The following is a 17,500-nucleotide window of genomic DNA, read 5'->3' as shown; positions in this document are numbered from 1 at the left end:
GGCCTTTTTTTTTTTTGGGGGGGGGAAGATCCCCTACGTTCGTGGGAGACGGCAGGTGTAGTGCAGTAAAAGAAAAAAAAACGTCAGCTCAAGCTGTGAATGAGCTCAATAATCTACAATAATATATATATATATATATATATATATATATATATATATATATATATATATATATATATATATATATATATATATATATATATTCTGAAGCTCTTTTCATTATAGTCCCATAAATACTATCATACTATAACGAAAACTAAGTCGAGTCTTGCAAACAATGAATATTCACTAATGTATAATCATTATTTTATTTATGAATTACATGATTCACTAAGTAATCCTTTACACAACGGCAATATAAAATAAAAACTATTTTGTAATAATACTTTTAGAAATTCAAGTAACAATTCAGAGTACGAAAGAGTTAATATTGAATAAGCTTTCATATAAGGAATATCATTTCTACCTCACAGTCGTATTTCCAAGCTTATAAAAGATAAATTTAAAGTTGAATGTTTTACTGACGAACCTGTGTGTGTGTGTGTGTGTGTGTGTTGCAGATTTATAACAGATATGGAAATACATTTATAGCCACCTCATTCCCTCCTTCCAAAAACCCATAACATCACATACACAGCTATACTCTACCACAGTGTCTCTTTTTACATCTCGAGATTTTGAGGATTAATAATAAAAAATACACAAAAATAATGGTATATAAATTACTAATTACCCACTTTTAATAATAATAATAATAATAATAAACATCAACACAGCCAATTAAACGAATGGTTGAGTGGCAACACTTGATCTACTCCCTTCTAACACCAAAACACATGATGACACACACTTGGGGAGCGATTCAACAAATGTACGGTGCGGCCTAAGTCGCTTTACCTAGACTAATTATTTTTGGCTACGCTGATTTAGCAACATTATTCCTCGCCAAGTGGTCATGTTAGTCTCGGTAAAGCGACCTGTGCCACCAACCTACAGAACCTGATCTCATGTATGATCCACGATAATTTTTCATCAAACATGAACCAACATAATGGAGTCTGCCATCATACATGACCCAACAAGTTGAATCTGGCATTATATATGAACCAGCATAAAGAATTTTGGTATCATACATGATCCAGGAAGGAAAGTGTAGGATCACATACAAACCAGAACCAGCATAAAGGATCTAGCTTCAGTACACGAATGAGACAGTAAAAGGAATCCATGTCCATGTGTGATTGTGACATTATAAATCAGTCGGTACTACAATACAAAACTAACAATTCTGCCGACTCCTTCAAGGCTCTGTTTTCTAGTTGAACTACGACATAAAAAAAATGTATGTACATAGGAATAATCTATTATGTACAAACACCAGCCAGCGGAGTTTACACACAAGTCCTCAAACTGAGTATTTGGTAAATATAATTGATCACTCGAATGAGCTCTGTTGGAGAACTTCACTGGCTGTTTTTTTTATTGGTGCAATATTTTAATTGTAATTAGGGTATTCTCCTGCTCTGGCGAACAATGCCAGAAAGAGGAGAACTGAACGAGAATGTAAAATAAAGCCATCTCATCATATTAATGTAACTGATGCAAATAAACGTTAGTTTAGGAACTCTCTTAACTTAGTTCTTCAAGTTGTCAATATAGCTTTATCAAATACTCAGAAGAGGGGATCATAACGTGCACACAGGATGGTAAAGGAGGAACACCCGGCTAGTAGTGTAGTGGAGGAGCCACGGTCATCTATGTACTTCATGGTGCTTTTTCTTATCCACTGGGAATGCACTTGCCATTAACTAAATACAGCTGGGTAGTGAAATTTAATATTTAAAATTTGCAAGCAGCTAGATAAGAGCGGCATGATATTTACAGCCTCCACTCACTCACTACGACAGCACAGGCAAATAATAAGTAAATAAAGTACACAGAAATGTTATTTTTCTCCTGTTCACTCAGATGACTTCTTCAGGTATTATCTCTGATTATAAGACAATGTTGTGAGGGATAGTTAGCTTGCTACTAGTCTCACTCTCACCCACTGGTGTCTAGGCCAACCTCCCTAGCTTGGAATAAAATTTCCTTAGAAAACAACGATCAGAAAGTGCAGTTGTGCAACGTTAATAATTCTAGTACATTATATCACTTGTATTAAAATGTTAATGACACTTGTAGAAGTCAATGGATGGCTAGCAAGAGGTTAGTCAGATCACCTACTGGTAAAAATGTGGCAATAATTATATGAAAATATAAAGAATACATGTTGCAGCTCATCTCTTCCTCACTTTAATTAGCAAGATTTGTCTATTTTCAAAAAGATACATAAAAAGCACCATGTCACGTCCAGAGGCTGGCGGTGTAGACTTGAGGTGAGCAAGGCAGTTTAGTCTGGCATTTAACAGCCCTGAATTTAACGCATATTTCAGTGGTTGAACATCCTGAAAATAAACTCAATAGCCACAAAAATTGGTAGGCAGTCTCTTGGAGTCACTAGCCCTTATAAATTATTTGAAAGACTATGGAGAAAGGGATAAATAGTGATCCTTTTCATTTATGCCCATAGTCAATGTACATGTAGGGTCATAGTATGGTAAGTGACCGTCACTGTCACAGACTAGTCGGTAACATCCATCCTTCTATTAGGATGCACACGCACTGCCTGCAGCGCTACACAACACGGTTAATAATATCCCCCTCCACATTTAGTGGACAATGTACGAAACTGAGTACACTTCTCCAGCATTTGCTCCATCGATACATTCAATCACAATACACAAGTTATATGTATCTGAACATTTGATATCACCAATCATTTATTCATAATTTTCACAACCATCACTATGGTATATTTTCCATCACATGAAATCTTGCATAATTTCACTACAGAGAAGTGTTATTCTCCACACACAATACGTCACTTATCACTGCCTGGATTGTGACAAGGTGGTGGCATCTACTTGGTCTCTTGGCACCCTGTGTTTCCAACCTTCGGATAAGATTTTTCAGACCAGGCAATCGTTATCTTGATTAATGCGATGGCTAAGGCAGAGCAAGGAAGCTACTATGACTCCATCTAGCGTTCAGAATGTAAAAAGTAGCTTCTTGAAGGGAGGCATAGCTACAATTCAGTTTGCAAGATACAAAAGAAGTATTAGGACATTTATTAAAGGCAGTTTCTTGGCGTGCCAGGGGACTGATCAGTCACATATTAGTGTTGAGATTTCAGATGTTCTGGCCAGGCTCATACTACCCCAGGCAGGGACAACCTTCACACAGTCCCCCGCCCTCACATGCAGCACATCACCTTGGACCCACAATATACTTCAGCTACTTCATATCTCTGGATTAAATTTATATACATGTATTACTGGATGGAGAAACGCCCCCTTAATAAATGTCTTCATACTGCCCTTGTGTTAATAAAGACAAAAATGCAGTATAATACAATCCTTTCGCCCACACAGTGGGATTTATCACGTCACAGACAGATTTGTTTGTGACGAGATAGCCTACTGTGTAGGCGAAACGTTGTGAATAAAGGATCACATTATACAGCACTGTTTTTTTTATACATCGTGTTGGTACTTCATACCATTTATCTCCAGACCTCTCGTGTCTTGGGTGTCAGGTGGTCATACATTCATAACCTGGAATTCAGCTGTAACGTGGTTGTGGGCTCTGGACTCGCAGCAGTGTTCTCCATGCACCCTGAAGTACAAGCCTCACCTTCTGCCTTAAAACATACACTCCAAGATCACTCTCACAACCTTGTCTACCCTTCACAGAACAACTCACACTTGTTGCTTTAATTGAGTTTTCTTTTCAGCAGACATGCAGAGTCGATTCTGTTCCTGTTAGTCCTGATAAATCATGGGAGTTCTCTGTGACTTTATCAGCATTGTCCACTAGACCATTAAGTGACGGGTATGGGCATGGTGGGCATAACAGCAGGTGCAGCAGATGCCAACTCATGTGTTATGTACAGTATCCGTGCTTCATCTGCAGGGCTACGTCAAGTGCTCGCTTGCCCATCCATCTGTAACAAAACAACATAACTTAGTTCATGACTTCGGATAAAAATAAATAATTAAATCATTAAAAGAAATGTAAAAATAAACTAATACCATCACTATTGTTATCGTCTACATCTGCATCACCAACATCGTCACTACCAGCATTAACACCTATCTCATCATCAGTATACCTTAAATTCGTTTTCTGTATAACTGAGGTACCTGCTGGGACCTTAGTGAAGATTTACGCCTTAGTTTTGTCCTAGACCTTAACATCCCATTTTTGGGCCTACCTTTGAAATTTCCTCTTTCTTCGATCTTGTGGCTTATTACGTGAGACAAACATATTACCAGTATAACTTAGCGTTATGCCAAAGTAACTGATATCCAAAACAGTTTGACTTAAAACGTCTATCTATGGACTGTGATACATAGATTTATGCCATCGAAGCTTACATTACCGCTGTAGCCTAGCCGTCTCTGCCGCAGTCGCCACTGATGCCGCTGCTGCTTATGTTGCCTCTATTTGTATTGCTGCCACTACTAATCCTTGTACGACTTACTACCTCTGGTTTAGATCAAATACTCTATATAGTTAGGACTGTGATTTAATATTTATGATTTCCCTTACTGTGGTGGTTAAGTTCTCTGTAATGTGTCGGTATCTTAGCATTAACTGATAGTAGTTAAGTGTGGTAGTTGATAAAATTCATATTGATAGTTAAATGTAGTGATTGAAGAAATTCAGTATTACTGGTAGCAATTTATTAATTTTAGCATCTTTTCCTGTGCAAAATACTAAATAACCACACAGTTCTAGCACCTTGTAAAATGCGTCATTCACATCACTACCAGCAATATCAGCAGCAGCATTGTATATATCATTAAAACCACCACACTAAAACCTTTTATTAATACCATCACACTACAACTACTAACATTAACTCTGGGAACAAGTTGTAGTGTCCGGCAGGACCTGAGTGTTTGATCCTCCTCCTTCAACAGGAGTCGTCACACTGAGATACACACTGTCGACTGTAGATCGGGCATACACATCTCACCCAAAGGTCACCTGTTCACAGGTGCTCCTGTCTCCTCTTTATGGCTTTAGAATTACCGAGGCGCTTGTAGGGACCTCGAGGAACTTGTAGGAGAGTCTTTTAACATTAACAGTTTGATGGGATTTGTAACTGATGCTGGTTATTTTAACTTGGTATGATAGTATTTATTGTTAAATGTTTATGTTCGTTGCTTTAATTGTTTATTATCCTTGTTCTTACTGTGTTGTGTATATTTTTATGGCTGTGAGTACTGAGTGAGCTGTGTGGTCACGTTAACACCACCAACAATATGATGATCACCACCACCACACGGTCACCACTACCATCATTTCGTCATTACTAGAATCACCCCATCACGACCACTCCACCACCACCATCATTAATATCATCCCATCATCACCCAATCAACACAATTCCATCACCACCACTGATATCACACCATCACCACCATTAACTTCATCCCATCACCACCATTAACTTCATCCCATCACCACCACTTGCATCATCCCATCACTACTAGCATCACCTCATCACCACTAGCATCACCTCATCACCAGCACTCCACCATCCTCTCTCTTAGCAGCACCGCCTAAGTCAATCAGGGGGAGGGGGAGAGGGCGCGTCTTCCGATGTACCCCAAGACGAATTATGTGATAAAAATTGCAAAACAAGATAATTACAGTGAACAAAGAAACCAGCGGGACGTTGACGAAAACACGAGAGTGGCAACCCTGCTTCCAGCACGAGAGTGGCAACCCTGCTTCCAGCACGAGAGTGGCAGCCCTGCTTCCAGCACGAGAGTGGCAACCCTGCTTCCAGCACGAGAGTGGCAACCCTGCTTCCAGCACGAGAGTGGCAACCCTGCTTCCAGCACGAGAGTGGCAACCCTGCTTCCAGCACGAGTGGCAACCCTGCTTCCAGCACGAGAGTGGCAACCGTGCTTCCAGCACGAGTGGCAACCCTGCTTCCAGCACGAGTGGCAACCCTGCTTCCAGCACGAGTGGCAACCCTGCTTCCAGCACGAGAGTGGCAACCCTGCTTCCAGCAAGACAGTGGCAGCCCTGCTTCCAGCACGAGAGTGGCAACCCTGCTTCCAGCACGAGAGTGGCAACCCTGCTTCCAGCACGAGAGTGGCAACCCTGCTTCCAGCAAGACAATGGCAACCCTGCTTCCAGAACGAGTGGCAACCCTGCTTCCAGCACGAGAGTGGCAACCCTGCTTCCAGCACGAGAGTGGCAGCCCTGGTTCCAGCACGAGAGTGGCAGCCCTGGTTCCAGCACGAGAGTGGCAGCCCTGGTTCCAGCACGAGAGTGGCAGCCCTGGTTCCAGCACGAGAGTGGCAGCCCTGGTTCCAGCACGAGAGTGGCAGCCCTGGTTCCAGCACGAGAGTGGCAGCCCTGGTTCCAGCACGAGAGTGGCAACCCTGGTTCCAGCACGAGAGTGGCAACCCTGGTTCCAGCACGAGAGTGGCAACCCTGCTTCCAGCACGAGTGGCAACCCTGCTTCCAGCACGAGTGGCAACCCTGCTTCCAGCACGAGTGGCAACCCTGCTTCCAGCACGAGTGGCAACCCTGCTTCCAGCACGAGTGGCAACCCTGCTTCCAGCACGAGAGTGGCAACCCTGCTTCCAGCAAGACAATGGCAACCCTGCTTTCAGCACGAGAGTGGCAACCCTGCTTTCAGCACGAGAGTGGCAACCCTGCTTCCAGCACGAGTGGCAGCCCTGGTTCCAGCACGAGAGTGGCAGCCCTGGTTCCAGCACGAGAGTGGCAGCCCTGGTTCCAGCACGAGAGTGGCAGCCCTGGTTCCAGCACGAGAGTGGCAGCCCTGGTTCCAGCACGAGAGTAGCAGCCCTGGTTCCAGCACGAGTGGCAGCCCTGGTTCCAACACGAGAGTGGCAACCCTGCTTCCAGCACGAGTGGCAACCCTGCTTCCAGCACGAGTGGCAACCCTGCTTCCAGCACGAGTGGCAACCCTGCTTCCAGCACGAGTGGCAACCCTGCTTCCAGCACGAGTGGCAACCCTGCTTCCAGCACGAGAGTGGCAACCCTGCTTCCAGCACGAGAGTGGCAACCCTGCTTCCAGCACGAGAGTGACAACCCTGCTTCCAGCACGAGAGTGACAACCCTGCTTCCAGCACGAGAGTGACAACCCTGCTTCCAGCACGAGAGTGACAACCCTGCCTCCAGCACGGCAGTGGCAGCGCTGCCTCCAGCACGGCAGTGGCAACCCTGCCTCCAGCACGGCAGTGACAACCCTGTCTCCAGCACGGCAGTGGCAACCCTGCCTCCAGCACGGCAGTGGCAGCCCTTCCTCCAGCACGGCAGTGACAACCCTGTCTCCAGCACGGCAGTTGCAGCCCTGTCTCCAGCACGGCAGTGGCAACCCTGTCTCCAGCACGGCAGTGGCAGCCCTGTCTCCAGCACGGCAGTGGCAACCCTGTCTCCAGCACGGCAGTTGCAGCCCTGTCTCCAGCACGGCAGTTGCAGCCCTGTCTCCAGCACGGCAGTGGCAACCCTGTCTCCAGCACGGCAGTGGCAACCCTGTCTCCAGCACGGCAGTGGCAGCCCTGTCTCCAGCACGGCAGTGGCAACCCTGTCTCCAGCACGGCAGTGGCAGCCCTGTCTCCAGCACGGCAGTGGCAACCCTGTCTCCAGCACGGCAGTGGCAACCCTGTCTCCAGCACGGCAGTGGCAACCCTGTCTCCAGCACGGCAGTGGCAACCCTGTCTCCAGCACGGCAGTGGCAACCCTGTCTCCAGCACGGCAGTGGCAACCCTGTCTCCAGCACGGCAGTGGCAACCCTGTCTCCAGCACGGCAGTGGCAACCCTGTCTCCAGCACGGCAGTGGCAACCCTGTCTCCAGCACGGCAGTGGCAACCCTGTCTCCAGCACGGCAGTGGCACGAGAGAAGATGAAGACAAAGGAGCATTAGGAGGACGTAGAGGAGAAAGAAGATGAAGGAAGCAGATGAAAGGTGAAAGAGGAAAAAGAAGATAATGAAGACGAAAATAAAGATAAAAGATGAACAATAGAAAGAAGAAATTGAATAAAAAGATAACGAGGAGCAAAAGGAATAAGACGAAGAGTAGGAGGGGAATGAGAAGAACATGAGAGTAAAATGAGTAGGAACTAGAGGGGAAGAACATGAGTAGGAAGGAGACGGGAAGAACATGAGTAAGGAGGAGACGGGAAGAACATGAGTAAGGAGGAGACGGGAAGAACATGAGTAAGGAGGAGACGGGAAGAACATGAGTAAGGAGGAGACGGGAAGAACATGAGTAAGGAGGAGACGGGAAGAACATGAGTAAGGAGGAGACGGGAAGAACATGAGCAAGGAGGAGACGGGAAGAACATGAGCAAGGAGGAGACGGGATGAACATGAGTAAGGAGGAGACGGGATGAACATGAGTAAGGAGGAGACGGGAAGAACATGAGTAAGGAGACGGGAAGAACATGAGTAAGGAGGAGACGGGAAGAACATGAGTAAGGAGGAGACGGGAAGAACATGAGTAAGGAGGAGACGGGAAGAACATGAGCAAGGAGGAGACGGGAAGAACATGAGTAAGGAGGAGACGGGAAGAACATGAGTAAGGAGACGGGAAGAACATGAGTAAGGAGGAGACGGGAAGAACATGAGCAAGGAGGAGACGGGAAGAACATGAGTAAGGAGGAGACGGGATGAACATGAGTAAGGAGGAGACGGGAAGAACATGAGTAAGGAGACGGGAAGAACATGAGTAAGGAGGAGACGGGAAGAACATGAGTAAGGAGGAGACGGGAAGAACATGAGTAAGGAGGAGACGGGAAGAACATGAGTAAGGAGGAGACGGGAAGAACATGAGCAAGGAGGAGACGGGAAGAACATGAGTAAGGAGGAGACGGGATGAACATGAGTAAGGAGGAGACGGGAAGAACATGAGTAAGGAGGAGACGGGAAGAACATGAGTAAGGAGGAGACGGGAAGAACATGAGTAAGGAGGAGACGGGATGAACATGAGTAAGGAGGAGACGGGAAGAACATGAGTAAGGAGGAGACGGGATGAACATGAGTAAGGAGGAGACCGGAAGAACATGAGTAAGGAGGAGACGGGAAGAACATGAGTAAGGAGGAGACGGGAAGAACATGAGTAAGGAGACGGGAAGAACATGAGAGAATAATAACGGGAGGGAGCGGAGAAAACAAGAGAAATAACACTGATCATCAGGATTATCAACTTGCTGACATCAACCTGTCATCGGAGGTCACCTGCCGTCTGTGAAAGGCTCTTGATCCCAGGAAATGACGCTTATTTGCTCACACCTCGGCTCAAACATGATTAATTCCATTGGGTTACCTAATTACACTGATAATTACCATGATGTTTCTTATGGGTTACTACTAAGAAGAAATTCAAGACGTATTGTGGAATATGACAACACTGACTCTGAAATACACTCAACTCTATTTTAAACCTCCTCTATATATTCCTTTTTTTTTTTTTTTTTTTTTTTTAAATGCGATTGAACAAGTAGATCTAAAATTGAATATCAGGTGGAAATTCCTTCGTCGTACGAGCTATTCAATTTCATAAGAACTCTTTCAAGAGCATTTACAAAAAAAAATCACTATACAGATTGTATGACAGCTGACTGTATTTTGCTTAAAATGTGGTGATTATTTTTGTAATGTGGCAATAAATTGGTCACTACAGCAGAAAATTCGTAATGATAGTAATAAATTAATAATTTTTTCAGCAACTTTTCCTGCTCAAAGCGTGAATAATCAATGGGTTGTAGTGCATTTTAAATCATTCATTTGGTGTTGACGTCCGTAACGGAGCCAAGCCTATACAAGGCTTCGTTCATATAAACGGTATTAACCGGAATAGTAAAAACAACAGTGGATAGTGTACACCGGTGTTAAAATGGTAAACTAAGAGCAATTCTCTGTATACCAAATTGAACCAAGAGAGCCTATAGACCTGTCATTGATTATCATCTAACTTAAATTCTCTCGTCTTGAAAAGAGACAATTACATTATTGGTACCTTAGTTCTTTAGTCTTGAAAAGAGACAATTACACTATTGATACCTTAGTTCTTTAGTCTTGAAAAGAGGTGCATAGTTCGATCGGTAGCGTACTTAGCTCACACACTGAAGTCCGAGGGCCCATCCCCAGTACGGGTGGAAACATTAGGACGTGTTTCCTTAAGACACCTACTGTCCATGTTCACCTATCAGTAAATTACGTACCTTGGTGTTAGTTGACTAGTGTGTGTCGCATCCTAGGGACAAACCTGACTTAAGTTGCCCTAAATGCTCTGCATAACAATGGGCTTTCTGTATAGTAGTATGTCATTGATATCAGCTAGGCTTATATACCTTGTACTTGTAGTAATAAAGATTATTATCATAGGTACCTAAATTCTCTGTTTTTGAAAAGAGATGAGTACACCATTGGTTTCTCACTGGAGACTTATTCTCGTGCTAATCCTTATTTGTCAAACCAGTACAGTTAAATACATAGTGTAGAACTAACAGATATATCCAATTTAGTAGTTTCAAATGTTGCTTAGAACCTGTTGTACCTGCTTATCAAAGCAGTAGTTACATGATTTTAAATATGTATTTACTTTTAAATCCCTTATATTAACATAAATGGTTTTATACAGTGTAATTTTCCTTTTCAAAGCTGTGTAGTTACATACGTGTTTCAAAAAACTCAGTCCAAAAGAATTGGAACCGCAGTTCCTTTCAATCGATCGAATCTGATTTCCTCCCATTAATCAAGGTAAGGTTTGACCCCCTACAGATTTGCCCCCCTTGAAATAAATCAGTAAATATATACATAAATAAGGCGTTTTGACGTCCAGCGTTGTACATCCCAGTGTTGAAAGGTTTAAAATTGAAAATGTGGAATAAAGAAGGGCACAACAAGGTCTTGGTAATAAAGGATGATAGAGAAAAGACCAGGTAGATATAGTGTGTCGACAATGAAGGGGGCAAGAGAAGAAGACCAAAATAAAAGGGAGACATGAATAATAAGATAAAGGTGAGAGAGGCGAGGAGGTAGAAGTACGGTCAGGCACATCATGTGAGAGACAGGTGGGAGGGGAGTCAGAAATAGTAATGTGTGGAACACGGCATGTGGGCACCAGCAAGGGAAATGAAGGCTCCGGAATATGGAAATGAGAATGAAACACGAAGAGAATGTGCGAGAGGAAGAGAAATAACCAGCTAGATGATTCAAAATACTAAGAGAGCAAAAGTAAATAAAAAAACATGGAGAACATTAGCTATGTTCTCCATAGCTAAGCTAAGTTTGTTCGAGGCTGTGCCTAGAAAGGAGAGAGGGATGGATTTAATGCTGTTCGAGGGCTTTTGATCCAAGGAATTGGAGTCAGTCCTTCCCTTGGATCAAGCCTATTTATCACCCATTTCTCGTGTGATGTTTGACAATGCTAATGCAGCTCTTCATCTTGAACATTATAACGGACCGGGGCTTGTTCCAGCAGTTCTGGAGTACTGTTCCAGCAGTTCTGGAGTACTGTTCCAGCAGTTCTGGAGTATTGTTCCAGCAGTTCTGGAGTACTGTTCCAGCAGTTCTGGAGTACTGTTCCAGCAGTTCTGAAGTACTGTTCCAGCAGTTCTGGAGTATTGTTCCAGCAGTTCTGGAGTACTGTTCCAGCAGTTCTGGAGTACTGTTCCAGCAGTTCTGGAGTACTGTTCCAGCAGTTCTGGAGTACTGTTCCAGCAGTTCTGGAGTACTGTTCCAGCAGTTCTGGAGTACTGTTCCAGCAGTTCTGGAGTACTGTTCCAGCAGTTCTGGAGTACTGTTCCAGCAGTTCTGGAGTACTGTTCCAGCAGTTCTGGAGTACTGTTCCAGCAGTTCTGGAGTACTGTTCCAGCAGTTCTGGAGTACTGTTCCAGCAGTTCTGGAGTACTGTTCCAGCAGTTCTGGAGTACTGTTCCAGCAGTTCTGGAGTACTGTTCCAGCAGTTCTGGAGTACTGTTCCAGCAGTTCTGGAGTACTGTTCCAGCAGTTCTGGAGTACTGTTCCAGCAGTTCTGGAGTACTGTTCCAGCAGTTCTGGAGTACTGTTCCAGCAGTTCTGGAGTGCTGTTCCAGCAGTTCTGGAGTATTGTTCCAGCAGTTCTGGAGTGCTGTTCCAGCAGTTCTGGAGTACTGTTCCAGCAGTTCTGGAGTATTGTTCCAGCAGTTCTGGAGTATTGTTCCAGCAGTTCTGGAGTATTGTTCCAGCAGTTCTGGAGTATTGTTCCAGCAGTTCTGAGGTCTGCTACCCGCAGTTCTGGAGTACTGTTCCAGCAGTTCTGGACTCTGGTTCCAGCAGTTCTGGAGTCTGGTTCCAGCAGTTCTGGAGTCTGGTTCCAGCAGTTCTGGAGTCTGGTTCCAGCAGTTCTAGAGTCTCCCACAACAAGAGACCTCCCTCACCCACAACTGGAACAAACCTCCCCTCACCCACAACTGGAACTCACCTCCCCTCACGCACAACTGGAACTCACCTCCCCTCACGCACAACTGGAACTCACCTCCCCTCACGCACAACTGGAACTCACCTCCCCTCACGCACAACTGGAACTCACCTCCCCTCACCCACAACTGGAACTCACCTCCCCTCGCACAACTGGAACCCAAGTCTCCCAGGTTAAGGAACCACACCAGACAAAGGTTCTCTTCCAGTAACGACCTTACGTAAACTTTGCAAGATTAAAATTGGCAGCAAATGCAAAACACGGTCGACAGGTAATGTGGGGATATTATATTATTTACTGAGATTTAATGAAGTCAGTTCCAATGACGGCGTGGAGTCAAGTGTGAGGGAGTGTGTGAAGGAAGATGAGTGTGACGGGAGGGTGTGTGTGTGTAGAAGTGTGAGGGAAGATGAGTGTGATGGGAGTGTGTGTATAGAAGTGTGAGGGGGGGGGGGCGGTGGATTTGTGATGGGAGGGAGAGTGTGACTTGAAATGAGGGAAGGTGGAGAGGTGTGAGTGTGGGGAAGTGAAGGTGAATGTGGGAAGAGGAGAGGTAAGTGAGGGGATGAGAGATATTAGTGTGAGTTAAGGTGAGAGTGAAGGCAGGTGAGTGAAACATCATGTGAGGGAAGGTGTGAGTGACGGCAGGTGGGTGAGCTAAACATCAAATGAGAGAAGGTATGAGTGAAACATATGCGGGAAGGTATTAGTGGCGGTAGGTAAGTGAAATTTCAAGTGAAGGAAATTATAACTAAAGGCAGGTGAGTGAGTTAAACGTGTGAAGAAAGATATGAACGAGATCAGATGAGCGACAGTTTATGTGAAGGAAAGTAACTGCTGATGAGGGACGAAACAACACGTGAACCTGGATCACTCACTGACACAAGATGAAACTTTCTTCTCTGGTAACGTTTCGAGGAAACGTTTCACTCCTCACAGAATGTTAGGTAAGACACATATGCAACAGTTAGGAATCTTTATTTCGAAACGTTTCGCCTACACAGTAGGCTTCTTCAGTCGAGTACAGAAAAGTTGATAGAAGCAGAAGAGACTTGAAGACGATGTAATCAGTCCATCACCCTTAAAGTTTTGAGGTGATCACTCCTGTTCACTCCTCACAGAACTTTATCAAGTTTGATACAAGTTCTGTCTACCGGAGAGTGTTCCGAAGGTCAACGCCCCCGTGGTCGGGTCCTAGGCCAGGCCTCCCAGTGCAGTAAAGTTTGATCAACCAGGCTGTTACTGCTGGCCGCACACAGTCCAACGCACGAACTACAGCCCCACTGTTCAGGAGTTAACTTCAGGAACTTATCCAGTTCCCTCTTCAAGACAGCTAAGAGTCTGTTGGTGCTCCCCCGTATGTATGATGGGAGGCTATTGATGGTACTGGAGTACTGGGAGTGGTGATACTGGAAAACTGGCACTGGAGCACTGAGAATCATGGCACTGGAGTACTGAGAGTGATGGTATTGGAATACTGAGAGTGATGGTATTGGAGTACTGGGAGTGATAGTACTGGAGTACTGGGAGTGATAGTACTGGAGTACTGGGAGTGGTGGTACTGGAGTGCTGAGAATGATTGTACTTGAGTACTGGGAGTAATGATGCTGTAGTACAGAGAATGATGGTACTGGAGTATTGGGAGTAATGGTACTGGAGTACTGAGAATGATGGTGCTAGAGTACCGGGAGTGATGGTACTGGAGTACTGAGAATGATGGTACTGGAATACTGGGAGTGATGGTACTGGAGTACTGGGAGTGATTGTACTGGATTACTGGGTGTGATGGTACTGGAGCACTGAGAATGATGGTACTGGAGTACTGGGAGTGATCGTACTGGAGTACTGAGAATAATGGCACGGGAGTACTGGGAGTGATGGTACTGGAGTACTGAGGATGGTGCTGGAGTACTGGGAGTAATGATGCTGGAGTACTGAGAATGATGGTGCTGGAGTACTGGGAGTAATGGTGCTGGAGTACTGAGAATGATGATGCTGGAGTGATGGTACAAGAGTGTTGGTACTGTAAGCGCCATAAAGGACCCACACCCTGTTCTTACACCAACACTCACACATTTTTCACCAATATGAAATCTTCCACAACTTGCTACTTCCAAAAACATTAACTTCATCACTCCAAAAATACACAAAATTAACGATCCCGATTCTTATTTAAAACTGTCCAGAAGAAAATTTGAGCTCCATATATCATTGTCTGCGCTCCGAGAATGAAAGTTAAGAGGTTCTGTGGTCCCTTTACCTTCACTCTACGAACGTAAACACCACCTTCGAAACTCAAAACACTAATTCAAAATTCACTGCTTAAAAAAATGTTGATTAACTAGCAACAGTATCAAAAAAGTTTAGAATATAAATTATTGTTTTTAAAAAGGTTATTAGATATGATGTATAAATGAGTTGCTGTAATAGGCGTTGGTGAAGAGTAAAGGTAAGAACGAAGCCGTTACAATGAGTGTTCGGACGCGGCTGCAGCATCACTAGCCATCATCTATCTCGCGAGCTATAAATCAAATGCTAAAATCCAGGACCAGGGCTACCGACACGCTCGTTTGTTTTGCCTCTCATCACATCACAAAACTTCCCGGACTGACCTAGCGCACTTCACTGCCATATATATATATATATATATATATATATATATATATATATATATATATATATATATATATATATATATATATATATTTATATATAAACACTGATCTCTGGCTGAAGGAGACTCGAACCTACGAACCTTGGAACAAGGTACGCAGTGCTTTACCAATCTACCCACACTGGACCAATACCTTGGAGTCCAGCTTGCGCTAGACTTTGATCCAAAGCAGCCAGCTTTCAGGGAGAAGGCTTACAGCTTTTCATCTCATCCCCTGCATGCATCAGCCTTACTAGAGATATTAAGGCTGATGCATGCAGGGGATGAGATGAAAAGCTGTAAGCCTTCTCCCTGAAAGCTGGCTGCCTTGGATCAAAGTCTAGCGCAAGCTGGACTCCAAGGTATTGGTCCAGTGTGAGTAGATTGGTAAAGCACTGCGTACCTTGTTCCAAGGTTCGTAGGTTCGAGTCTCCTTCAGCCAGAGATCAGTGTTTGTGTATATTTCGCCTGCTCTTGCGAATTCCTTGCATGTATATATATATATATATATATATATATATATATATATATATATATATATATAATATATATATATATATATATATATATATATATATATATATAAAGAACACTTAGTACTTTACAGAGAGTGAGTCTGAGACGAGAGAACCAGACTCACATCACAGCTCGCTGCTCCTCTGCCTTTCAATTAGCGCCATTATCAAAATTTACGGCTGCAACAAATCTTAAAACTTGGGCTACTGAATTGGTAAGTAAGAAGAGATCAACAGGATACAAACAAGATACCGTAACCCCGGGAAGGGAACAACACAACTCATAACATCACAAGTGATGTTGTGGGAGTGACTAGAATCATTAATACCGTAGTGGGTAGTCATGGGATGGGGCTAGACCACCAGGTTACTTTATTACACCCCTCTCACTCCTCTCCCTGTCCTCACTAATCTTCCTCAGTCCTATCCCTAGCGTCTGTCCTTACTAGTCCTCACCTCTCACACTCCGCCATCACCCCTTTCAATTCTCATTTACTCCTCTCCCCGCTTTCACCTCTCTTCTCCCTCACTTCCGACTATCATCCCCTCTCCCCTCCCTCACTACTCTCCCTCTTTCACTCTCATTCCTCACTGTATTAAATCATAACACCTGCTACCTCAAAATAATTATCATTCGCTCATCTTAATGCATGTACAGACTATACCTCTCCAACACTACGCTAGTGGTCCAGGACCATGATTCTGACCCGGTATTTCCCGTTCAGATGCTGAGGCCTAAGCTGTTATATCAGACATGTAATATGGCAGGCGTGTGCATCACTGACATTTCTGACCACATTCACAGGTATGTCACTGGGAGGATATCAGTATTGGGTCTGGTGTGCCCTGCAGACGAGCAACAAAGTATTCAGGACTCGAGAATGCGTGAATGTTTGACCCTCCTCTTTCCACAAGAATCGTCACTGAGATGACTGTCGACTATAGACAGGACATAAGCATCTGTCCCACTGTCACCTGATTGCATGTGTTCCTGACCTCTGTGGGACTGGTGTGGAAAAAGCACTTACGTACAGTTCAGGGTATTTACTAATGTAAACGTTTATCCTGCCTTCTTCATTCCTTATTAGTCATTAGGACTGAATAAGCCACTCGTGTCTTGAAGTGTGCACAACTGTCCTTTTCCACATCTTGTCGGCATCGCTATACCATTCATTTTCCCGTGGTTTTTGCTGATTGTGGAGCACATATCTGCCAATGATTTTTTACAATTTTGGCTTGGAAATGCCGTTTTTTTTTTTAGTCTTAGCGTCAAGAGAACTCGAAGAAATTTTTTAGTTTGTCCTTTTTTAATGTTAGCTATATCCTGTATGTTTCCATTGATTTTTCTTTATTTTGTGTGACTGCGAATGTATTTTTTTTTATGCTGGAGAGTTAGTTTTAATGTGTGTGTGTGTGTGTGTGTGTGTGTGTGTGTGTGTGTGTGTGTGTGTGTGTGTGTGTGTGTGTGTGTGTGTGTGTGTGTGTGTGTGTAGAGTGTATTACTGACCAGAGCGCCGAATGTGTGTGTGTGTAGTGTTTTACTGAGCAGAGCGTCGAATGACCTGTTTGTCCTAGCAAATTGTAAATGTGAAAATCTCTACTCCCGTGCAATACATTGTAAACATTGCCTCTCTCATGATAGTACTGACACACTATTGACCGCAGTACTCAACACAGTAATGACCACAATATGAGGGCGAGGGGAGGGGGATGACAGACGTGAATACTGACCTCTCGGGGTACATTTCACACTCCATACACCTCACCCAAGCATT

At 44.3% G+C, this 17,500-nt stretch overlaps 1 protein-coding gene and 1 long non-coding RNA gene across 3 annotated transcripts in view; one reads left to right on the top strand and one right to left on the bottom strand.

The window, feature by feature from the left end:
* Window positions 1–17,500, bottom strand: part of LOC128699702 (forkhead box protein O-like) — a 243,646-nt gene that overhangs the window by 2,299 nt on the left and 223,847 nt on the right. For both annotated transcript variants that reach the window (XM_070099384.1, XM_070099385.1), the window contains exon 7: window positions 1–4,045. This exon is cut by the window's left edge and continues 2,299 nt beyond it. The gene's annotated coding sequence lies outside the window, so the exon portion shown is untranslated. The remainder of the gene's footprint in view (window positions 4,046–17,500) is intronic.
* The window catches only part of LOC138854691 (uncharacterized), a 267,073-nt gene that overhangs the window by 39,480 nt on the left and 210,093 nt on the right, over window positions 1–17,500 (top strand). The gene's annotated exons all lie outside the window — the stretch shown is intronic.

This window comes from Cherax quadricarinatus, chromosome 67, assembly GCF_038502225.1.
Source record: "Cherax quadricarinatus isolate ZL_2023a chromosome 67, ASM3850222v1, whole genome shotgun sequence".
In the NCBI taxonomy this organism is placed as follows: Eukaryota; Metazoa; Arthropoda; class Malacostraca; order Decapoda; family Parastacidae; genus Cherax; species Cherax quadricarinatus.
Note: the sequence above shows the minus strand (reverse complement) of the source record. Positions and strands in the feature narration are given on the sequence as shown.